The sequence below is a fragment of the Pongo pygmaeus genome, chromosome 20 (assembly GCF_028885625.2).
Source record: "Pongo pygmaeus isolate AG05252 chromosome 20, NHGRI_mPonPyg2-v2.0_pri, whole genome shotgun sequence".
NCBI classification, from domain to species: domain Eukaryota; kingdom Metazoa; phylum Chordata; class Mammalia; order Primates; family Hominidae; genus Pongo; species Pongo pygmaeus.
The window spans coordinates 60,765,839-60,777,301 of NC_072393.2; positions in this window are offsets into that span (position 1 = coordinate 60,765,839).

Sequence of the window (11,463 nt, forward strand, 5' to 3'; positions counted from 1 at the left end):
CATATGCAAACCAACCAGTCCAGAGCCCAGCCCCCAGTTACCTCCATTTCTGAGCTCTCACACTCAGGGCTGCTGTGCACCTGCCTTCATCACCCAGGGCCAGGAACCAGACCACTAGAGTAGGCCCAATGTCCCAGGCCCTGCTGAAATTATTCAAATTAGCTAATCATAAACCTGTTTACCCTGCTCCACCCACTCATTCCTGCAAAAACCAAATCCAGCTCTTGCCCTCGCTCCGCCCTCACTCCCTCTGCCTCTGATTCCCCGTGCTCCCCCGTGTGGCCTGCATGCTCCCTCGGCGCTGGTGCTCTCTGGGTGGCCTCCCTGGCCTGGCGTGTCCCTTCCTCTTGAGAACTGTGACAAACTGTCTTCTTAGTGGCCCATCTCATCTGCTGGGCCCCCCATACCTATGTATGAAAACATCTTGAAGCCGGGCGCGGTGGCTCACGCCTGTAATCCCAGCACTTTGGGAGGCTGAGGCAGGTGGATCATGAGGTTAGTGTCACGCGCGTCCGTGTGAAGACAGTCCACCAAACAGGCTTTGTGTGAGCAACAAGGATGTTTATTTCACCTGGGTGCAGGCGGGCTGAGTCCGAAAACAGAGTTAGTAAAGGGTGGTGGGATTATCGTTAGTTCTTATAGGTTTTGGGATAGGTGGTGGAGTTAGGAGCAATGCTTTGTGGGCAGGGGGTGGATCTCACAAAGTACATTCTCAAGGGTGGGGAGATTGCAAAGAAACTTCTTAAGGGTGGGGAAGATTACAAAGTACATTGATCAGTTAGGGTGGGGTGGGAACAAATCACAATGGTGGAATGTCATCAGTTAAGGCTATTTTCACTTCTTCTGTGGATCTTTGGTTGCTTCAGGCCATCTGGATGTATAGGTGCAGGTCACAGGGGATATGATGGCTTAGCTTGGGCTCAGAGGCCTGACAGTTAGGAGTTCAAGAGCAGCCTGGCCAAGATGGTGAAACCCCGTATCTACTGAAAATACAAAAAATTAGCCGGGTGTGGTGGCATACACCTGTAGTCCCAGTTACTCGGGAGGCTGAGGCGGGAGAATTGCTTGAACCTGGGAGGCGGAGGTTGCAGTGAGCCGAGATCACACCATTGCACTCCAGCCTGGGCGACAGAGCGAGACTCTGCCTCAAAAAAAAAAAAAAAGAAAAGAAAAGAAAAAAGAAATACATTGGGTTTGGAAGGCCGAGGAGGGTGGATCACGAGGCCAGGAGTTCAAAACCAGCCTGACCAACATGGTGAAACCTTGTCTCTACTAAAAATACAAAAATTAGCCGGGCGTGGTAGCACATGCCTGTAGTCCCAGCTACTCAGGAGGCTGAGGCAGGAGAATGGCGTGAACCTGGGAGGCAGAGGTTGCAGTGAGCCAAGATCATGCCATTGCACTCCAGCCTGGGCGACAGAGGGAGACTCCGCCTCAAAAAAAAAAAAAAAGAAAGAAATACATTGGTGTAGTTCAGAAAGGTGGAACAACACAAAGGGTGGGGTGGGGGGGTGCAATTTAAACATTTTCTGATTGACAATTGGTTGAATTTTATCTGAAGACCCGGGATCAATAGAAAGGAAATGTTCAGGTTAAGATAAAGAATTGTGGAGACCAAGTTTTATTGTGCAGAGGAAGCTGACTTCAGAGAGAGAGAGCAGGTTGTAAAATGCTTCTTACAGGACCTAAAAGAGTGCCTGGGCCGGCCACAGTGGCTCACACCTGTAATCCCAGCAACTTTGGGAGGTCGAGGCAGGCGGATCACCTGAGGTCGGGAGTTCAAAACCAGCCTGGCCAACTTGGAGAAACCCTGTCTCTACTGAAAAATACAAAATTAGCTGGGTGTGGCGGTGCACGCCTGTAATCTCAGCTAGTCGGGAGGCTGAGGCAGGAGAATTGTTTGAACCCAGGAGGTAGAGGTTGCAGTAAGCCGAGATTGTGCCATTGCACTCCAGCCTGGGCAAAAAGAGTGAAACTCCGTCTCAAAAAAAAAGAGTGTTTGGCTCTCCTGGGCCTGGAAAGGAAGAAGGGAAAACAAAGGGGAAAAGGGGTTCTCTAAAGAATGTGGATTTTTCCCACAAGAGACTTTTCAGGGCAATTTCAAAATATGGCAGAGAAACATGTTGTGGGGTAAAATATTTTTATTTTCTTCCTTGTGTTGTAATGCTATGCTAGAGTCAGATTGGAAAGTAAGTCACACTATATAGGGTTAAATACAACCCATCTGATGAGAATTTATGGTTGTAGGGCATGACTCCTTAAACGCCTTAGGTAGGAATCTGGGCAAGATAAAAAAAATCAGAGTTTAGTCCTCAGGGGTCATGGCGGGACAACAGGAGAGAGCGTCTCACCCATATTAAAAAAAAAAAAAAAAAGTGCAATGCCGGCTGGGCATGGTGCCTCACGCCTGTAATCCCAGCACTTTGGGAGGCCGAGGAGGGCGGATCACCTCAGGTCAGGAGTTCAGGATCAGCCTGGCCAACATGACGAAACCCTGTCTCTACTAAAAATGCAAAAATTACCTGGGTGTGATGGCATGCACCTGTAGTCCCAGCTACTCGGGAGGCCGAGGCAAGAGAATTGCTTGAACCTGGGAGGCGGAGGTTGCAGTGAGCTGAGATTGTGCCACTGCACTCCAGCCAGGGTGACGAGTGAAAACTCTGTCTCAAAAAAAAAAAAAAAAAAAAAAAGGAATATTACAGTGAAAACCTAGATACTTATCACCTGGATTCTAGTCTACTGTTAAACCTTTTCTCTCTCCTTCCTTCCTTCCTTCCTTTTCCCTCCTTCCTTCCTTTCTTTATTCTTTCTTTCTCTCTCTTTCCTTTCTTTTTCCTTCCTTCCTTCCTTTCTTTCTCTTTCTTTTTCTTTCTCTTTCTTTCTTTCTTTCTTTCTTCCTTCCCTTTCTCTTTCTTTCCTTTCCCTTTCTTTCTTCTTTCTTTCTCTTTCTTTCTTTCTCTCTCTCTTTCTTTCCTTTCCCTTTCTTTCTTCTTTCTTTCTCTTTCTTTCTTTCTCTCTCTCTTTCTTTCCTTTCCCTTCCTTCTCTCCTTCCTTCCTTCCTTCTTTCCTTCCTTCCTTCTCTCTCTCTCTTTCTCTCTTTCTTTCCTTTCTCTCTCTCTTTCTTTCTTTCCCTTATCTTTCTTCCTTCCTTCCTTTCTTTGAAGACAGGGTCTGGCTATGCTGTCCCGGCTACAGTGCAGTGGTTATTCACAGGTGCAATCATACCCACACAGCAGCCTTGAACTTCTAGGCTCCAGTGATCCTCCTGCACCAGCCTCCTGAGTCACTGGGACCACAGGCTCATGCCACTGTACCTTGCTTAATATTTGTCTTCATTTGCCTTATTACCTATCCCTCCATCCATCTGTCTTATTTTCTTTTGGGATTAACTTCAAAAGAGACTGCAGACACTGCTACACTTTCTCCCAATACTAAGCATGCACCTCATTAACATTTTTCAGTAAAATTTGTATACAGTGGAATGCACAAATCTTTTTTTTTTTTTTTGAGATGGAGTTTCACTTTTTCTCCCAGGCTAGAGTGCAGTGGTGTGCTCTCAGCTCACTACAACGTCCGCCTCCTGGGTTCAAGCGATTCTCCTGCCTCAGCCTCCCGAGTAGCTGGGATTACAGGCATGCGGCACCACAGCTGGCTAATTTTTGTATGTTTAGTAGAGACGGGGTTTCACCATGTTGGCCAGGCTGGTCTGGAACTCCTGACCTCAGGCGATCCACCTGCCTCGGCCTCTCAAAGTGCTGGGATTACAGGTGTGAGCCACCGCGCCCGGCCAGAAATGCACAAATCGTAAGTGAGCGACAAATGCAGACACTGGTACAAAACGAACCCTCATCAAGATACAGAACGAGGCCCTTTATCCCAGGAATTTCCCCCAGCCCCCTTCCCAGTCACCCCGACCCTACTCACCCAGAGGCAACCACTGTTTTGATTATTTTTGCTACCATATGTTAATCCTGTCTGTTTGGAAAATCATCTAACTGAACTCATACAGTACATCCTCCTTTGTGTCTGACACTCAGCACAATAATTTTGAGACCGACCCATATTGCCACATGCATTATTAGCTTGTGCCTTTTCATTGCTAAGTAGTATTCCGTTCTATGGCTATATGGCCTATCTTGGGCCATTCGCCTGTTGATAGGCATACAGGATGTTTCTAGCCTGCGGCTATTGTGAATAAAGCTGCTGTAAACAATTCTTGGTGTGGATACATATTTTCCTTTCTTTTGGGTAAAAGTAGAATTGTTGGCCAGGCGTGGTGGCGCACGCCTGTAATCCCAGCACTTTGGGAGGCCAAGGTGGGCAGATCACCTGAGGTCAGGAGTTTGAGACCAGCCTGGCCAACATGGTGAAACCCCGTCTCCACCAAAAATACAAAAATTAGCCGGGCATGGTGGTGTACACCTGTAGTCCCAGCTACTCGGGAGGCTGAGGCAGAAGAATCACTTAAACCCGGGAGGCGGAGGTTGCGGTGAGCCGAGGTCACACCATTGCACCCCAGCTTGGTGACACAGTGAGACTCCATCTAAAAAACAAACAAACAAACAAAAAAAAAAGAGTAGAATTGTTGGGTCATGGGATAGGTGTGGGCTTAGATTTGTAAGAACTGTCAGGCCTTTTCCTACAGGGTTTGTACCCTTTACTCTCTCATCGTATAACATTTGGGTGCTTCATTCCTGGAATCTTTGGATCTCAGGCCTGCTTTGGGCTGTTGGTATTTCACTGTGGTTGAATGCAGCTCTATTGTCAGATTTGTCCAAAGAAAGAAAACCAAAGAGATATATAGAGAGATACCAGTGGAGGTTTATTATGAGAACTTTTCTTACACAATTCTGGAGGCTGAGAAGTCCCACGACATGCTGTCTATAAGCTGAAGAACCAGGAAAGCTGGTGGTGTCATTCGGTCTGAGGCTAAAGGCATGAGGATCAGGAAGTTTGGTGTCCTAGGGCAAGAGAATATGGATGTGCCAGTTAAGAAAACACAGTGAATTCGCCCTTCCTCTGCTTTTTGTTCTATTGAAGCCTCCAGCAGATCGGATGATGCCCGCCCACATTGGTGAGGGAGAAGTTCTTTACTCAGTCTACTGATTCAAATGCTCACCTCTTCCAGAAACACCCCCACAGACACATCCAGAAATAATGTCTTACCAGCTATCTGGGCATCCCTTAGGCCAGTCAAGTTGACGCATAAAATTAACCATGACATCAGCTTATTTAATAAACTGGCTATATCTGCATATTTGCTCATTTGCCTAATGAGTTATCTCTATCATGCTCTGTGAAAGCGGAGATTTTCATTCGTTTAGTTCACTGTTGAATTCCCAGGGCCTAGAACAATGCCTGGCACCTAGTAGCTGTCCAATAAATAAATACTTGTGGAATGAACAAACCAATGAATGTACGGATTGTTTTTTATTATGAATAGATCCCAGGGCTTACTTAACACAGCCTGGCAGCTATTAAACATTTAATCGAAAGAAAGGAGGGGAGAAAGAAGGAAGAAGGAAGGTAGCAATGAAGGAAAGAAGGAAGGAGGGAAGAAGGAGGGGAGGGAGGGAGGAAAGGAAGGAAGGAAAGTAAAAAGGAAGAGAGGGAGGAAGGAGGAAGGAAGGAAGGAAGTGGGGGAGGGAGGGAGGGAGGAAGGAAGGAAGGGAGGGAGAAAGAGGAAGGAAGGAAGGCCAGAAGGCAGGAAGAGGGAGGGAAGGAAAGAGGAAAGAAGGAAGGAAGGAACGAAGGAGGGAAGGAAGGGAGGGGGGAGGGAGGGAAAGAGGAAAGAAGGAAGGAAGGAAGGAGGGAAGGAAGGAAGGGAAAGAGGAAAAAAGGAAGGAAGGAAGGAGGGAAGGAAGGAAGGGAGGGGGGAGGGAGGGAGGGAAAGATCGTAAGGATGACTGAACATCTGAAGGCTGAACAGCTTTACTTATTTATGCCTTTTCTGGTCATTTTCTTACGTATTTGTGAATTCATTCACTTACTTTGCTTTCCTCCTATTTGGGAGATGTCACTGTAGTAATTTTTAAAAAATCAACAACCGTCACCCCCGTAATAATTCGCGAGCACTTGTTAAGCACTTGCTCAGCAAACACTTCCCGCATGTTCACTCCATCTCCACAACAACCCTGTGGAATGAGTTAAGGTTGCTTTATTTCTTTCTTCCTTTCTTTTTTTTTTTTTTGAGACAGAGTTTCACTCTTGTTGCCCAGGCTGGAGTGAAGTGGCGCGTCTTGGCTCACTGCAACCTCTGCCTCCCGAATTCAAGCGATTCTCCTGCCTCAGCCTCCTGAGTCGCTGGGATCATAGGCACGTGCCACCACGCTCAGCTAATTTTCGTTATTTTTAGTAGAGACGGAGTTTCGCCATGTTGGCCAGGCTGGTCTCGAACCCATGACTTCAGCTGATCCCCTCCCCCGCCTTGGTCTCCCAAAGTGCTGGGATTACAGGCGTGAGCCACTGGGCCTGGCCAAGGTTATTATTTTCATCCTATTTATGTGAACCAAAAGCACAGAGAGTTGAGAAAATTGTCTAAGGTCACCGAGCTAATAAGGAGCTGAGCCAGGGTTGAAACCAGATAATGTGGCTGCAAAGCATGAACTCTTAGTCATGCCAATCATGAACTAAAGAGCGTCCTTCATTTGTGTCTCTGTTCAAATATCATCCAAACGGAGAGAGAGACATTCCCTGAGCACCTTCTATTATATAAGTAGCAACCACCGGGTGTGGTGGCTCACACCTGTAATCCCAGCACTTTGGGAGGCCGAGGCAGGTGGATCATGAGGTCAGGAGTTCAAGACAAGCCTGGCCAAGATGGTGAAACCCCGTCTCTACTAAAAATACAAAAAATTAGCTGGGTGTGGTGGCGGGCACCTGTAATCCCAGCTGCTCGGGAGGCTGAGGCAGATAATTGCTTGAACCGGTGAGGTGGAGGTTGTAGTGAACCGAGATCACGCCACTGCACTCCAGCCTGGGCAACAGAGGAAGACTCTGCTCAAAAAAAAAAAAAAAAAAAAAAAAAAAAGGAGCAACCACCTGATTCCCACCACATCCACTCACATCTATGTGCTGCTTCCTCTTACCTGATAGTATAGACTCGGCTCACCTGTTCATTCCTCAATTTTCTACCTTCTCTACTCCAGCAGTTTTAGTTGTCCTACCGGAGACTTTGTCTTTTTTGCTTATCCCCGTTTCTCCAGAACATGTAGCAGTGCCTGGGACATAGTAGGCACTCAATACGTGTGTGGGGAACAGATACATCATGGAAGCACAGCTGTTAGCACAGCACACGTGGTCCTGATTTATTGAGCACCTACTACGTGCTAGGCACAGGACCAAGCACTTGGAAATCTCTCCTGGCATCCTTACAGCCACTCAGTTAAGCAGGCAAGTCTCCCAAAGCTTAAACCGTGGGAAGCACATGCTGAGTCCTTCAGCCAGGAACTGTCCTTGCCTTCTGTCAGCAGAAGCTGGTCAGGAGGCCTTCCTGGAGGAGGCAGCATCACCGCCTCCCCCAAGCTTCCCTCCCAGCCCTGTGGCTGCTCCTTCTCAGTCTCACTGTGGGCCCCTCTTTCTCCATTTGTCCCTTTCATGCCTGTACTACTCCATGTCTGGCTAGACCAGAGCTTACAAACCAGCCAGCTCCAACCCACAGACAGGTTTTATTTGGCCCACACGGCATTTTTTTTTTTTCATTTGAATTAGTTTTAACATTTAAAAGCTGAGGGATTTTGCTTTTAAAAATATCCAGATTTCTGCCTTCTCTTGGAAATTTGGAACATCTGGTGGTGCCAGGTCCCTCTTCCCATATGGCAAGCGTTGGCTGAAACGAAATAGCAACAGCCATGTTCTCTGAGCTACCCGCTACCAGGGGGTTTGCATGCGTCCCAAGCCGTGAATGAACACCTGTAGAGCTTGAGATGGTTTAGGGGTGGTATTCGGCCAAGGGCTCTAGAAATACCCAAGGGCCAGGTGGAATGACCGTTTGTTTTCCTCAGCAGAAACACACCCAGGGAACCATGGCTGGAGAAGGTAGAGATAATACATTTCTGTCAGGCAGCATTGCAGATGTCCTATGCAGGAGGATGGATGTCCTGGGTTTAATCGATACAGGCTAAGCTATTCTCTAAAGAGGCTTGCCTTCTGGGGCCCAAAACATATGTGAGGGAGACAGAGAGGTGGCAATAGAAAGAGCCAGAGTAAAGCAGAGAGAGAGAGAGAGAGAGAGAGAGAGAAAGAGAGAGAGAGACAGAGAGAGAGAGAGAGACAAAGAGAGAGAGACAGAGAAACAGAGAAAGAGAGTGAGAGACAGAGAGAGACAGAGAAAGAGGGAGACAAAGAGAGAGAGACAGAGAAAGAGGGAGACAAAGAGAGAGAGACAGAGAAAGAGGGAGACAAAGAGAGAGTGAGAGACAGAGAGAGAGGTAAAGAGAGAGAGAGAGAAAGAGAGAGAGACAAAGAGAGAGAGACAGAGAGAGAGAGAGACTCCATCAATTAAAGTCTTCTTCTAGTGGAATGAAGGAGAATGGCGTATGTGGCGACTATGGGGGGTGTGCGTGTGTGTGTGTGTGTGTGTGTGTGTGTGTGTGTGTTTCATGTAAGAAAGCAGCATGCTGGGGACACGGCAGCAAGAACAAAGCAATAAGCTCCCCATGGAAGCCAATATAACTTACTTCTACTTAGTAACAGTTACCCCTTTTCTTTTTTAAGACAGAGTCTCACTCTGTCACCCAGGCTGGAGTACAGTGGCACGATCTCAGCTCACTGCAACTTCTGCCTCCCAGGTTCAAGCTATTCTCGTGTCTTGGCCTCCTGAGTAGCTGGAATTACAAGCACACGTCGCCATGTCCAGCTAATTTTTTTGTGTTTTTAGTAGAGGAAGGGTATTTTTTTTTTTTTTATTTTTTTGAGACAGAGTCTTGTTCTGTCACCCAGGCCGGAGTGCAATGATGCAATCTCGGCTCACTGCAACCCGCACCTCCCAGGTTCAAGCAATTCTCCTGTCTCAGCCTCCTGAGTAGCTGTGACTACGGGAGCGTGCCACCACGCCTGGCTAATTTTTGTATTTTTACTAGAGATGGGGTTTCACCATGTTGGCCAGGCTGGTCTCGAACTCCTAACCTTGTGATCTGCCCACCTTGGCCTCCCAAAGTGCTGGGATTACAGGCATGAACCACCACGTCCGGCCTGTTTGTTTTTTGAGATGGAGTCCTGCTCTGTCGTCCAGGCTGGAGAGCAGTGGTGCAATCTTGGTTCACTGCAACCTCCGCCTCCTGGATTCAAGCAATTCTCTTGCCTCAGTCTCCCGAGTAGCTGGGATTACAGGCACACACCACCATGCCAGGCTAATTTTTTTTGTATTTTTAGTAGAGACGAGGTTTCACCATGTTGGCCAGGCTGGTCTCAAATTCCTGACCTCAGGTGATCCACTGGCCTTGGCCTCCCAAAATGCTGGGATTACAGGCATGAGCCACCGGGCTTGGCTGAGACAGGGTTTTACCATGTTGGCCAAGCTGGTCTCGAACTCCTGACCTCAAGTGATCTGCCCACCTCTGCCTCCCCAAGTGCTGGGATTACAGGCTTGAGCTACTGCATCTGGCCCCCAGTTACCCCCTTTCTAACACCAACCCAGATTGTCCTCTGCAATTCAGGGTTCATGTTTCTCAGGTGGCAATCCAAGATCCATTAGCCAGCCACAAAACAATTTAGAAGGTTGTGACCAGATTTGTATTATAAAATAGAAGTAACAGAGGATAGAAATTATCCGAAAGCATTGCACATAGTGGTCAGAAACTTTTTACTTCGTGTGTGTGTGTGTGTGTGTGTGTACTAGATCATAATGTAAAATGTATTTCTCACTGTGGGTTGTGGCCCTATAAGTTGGAAACCACTCATCTAGAATATTATCCATATGGAGAGGGCTGATGCAGGGCCAAATGATGGAGGGTATAAACTCAGGGCTGAGGGTGTGACTTGATTCTATGGGCAACGTGGAGCCACCGAGCTCTATTGGGTTGCAGAGTCACCACCAGCACCTCACTGTCCTGCACTCTGATGTACACAGGCCCAACTGTGCACATCATGACGTTTGGAATTCTTCCCGTTAGCAAATCCTGCTGCTACAACAAACACTGGCTGTGGACACGATGCAAGAGATTGTCAGAACAAGAGTTTTAGAATACACTTATCTCAGCCCTAAAGGGTTAAAACTTCATTTTACAGACAGAAAAAGAGAGACTCCAAGATGTAAAACTACTTGCCTAGAGTCACTTAATATACCTCTAACTGCTCATCTCGGGATCTTCTTCATCCCCAAGCCCAATGTAGACCACCTGGTTGGGAATGGTGGAGAACATGACTCTAGCCAGAACCAGAGAAAGCTGGAGAAGACCTAGGGTAGTGATGAGAGGGTGTGTGTGTGTGTCTGTGTGTGTGTGTGTGTGTGAGAGAGAGAGAGATAAGGCACCTATTCTCACTCTCCCATTTCATCATCAATACCTTCACCAATATCACTATCCTCCTCCTCACCATCATCATCATCGTCCTCATCACCATCATCACCACCATCATCACCACCATCACCACCATCACCATCACCAACATCATCACCACCATCACCACCACCACCATCACCACCATCACCACCATCATCATCACCATCACCATCATCACCATCACCACCACCATCACTATCATCACCACCATCAACATCACCACCATCATCATCACCATCATCATCACCACCATCACTATCATTTTCACCATCACCATTATCACCATCACCACCACCATCACTATCATCACCACCATCACCATCACCACCATCATCATCACCATCATCATCACCACCATCACCATCATCATCACCACCACCATCATCATCACCATCACCATCATCATCACCATCACCATCATCACCACCATCACCATCACCACCATCATCATCACCATCATCATCACCACCATCACCATCATCATCACCACCACCATCATCATCACCATCACCATCATCACTGTCATCACCATCACCATCATCATCACCATCACCATCATCACTGTCATCACCATCACCATCATCACCATCACCACCATCACTATCATCACCACCATCACCATCATCATCACCATCATCATCACCACCATCACCATCATCATCACCACCACCATCATCATCACCATCACCATCATCATCACCATCACCATCATCATCACCATCACCATCATCACCACCATCACCATCACCATCATCATCACCATCACCATCATCACTGTCATCACCATCACCATCATCACCATCACCACCATCACTATCATCACCACCATCACCATCATCATCACCACCATCACCATCATCATCACCACCACCATCATCATCACCATCACCATCATCATCACCATCACCATCATCACCACCATCACCATCACCACCATCATCATCACCATCATCATCACCACCAT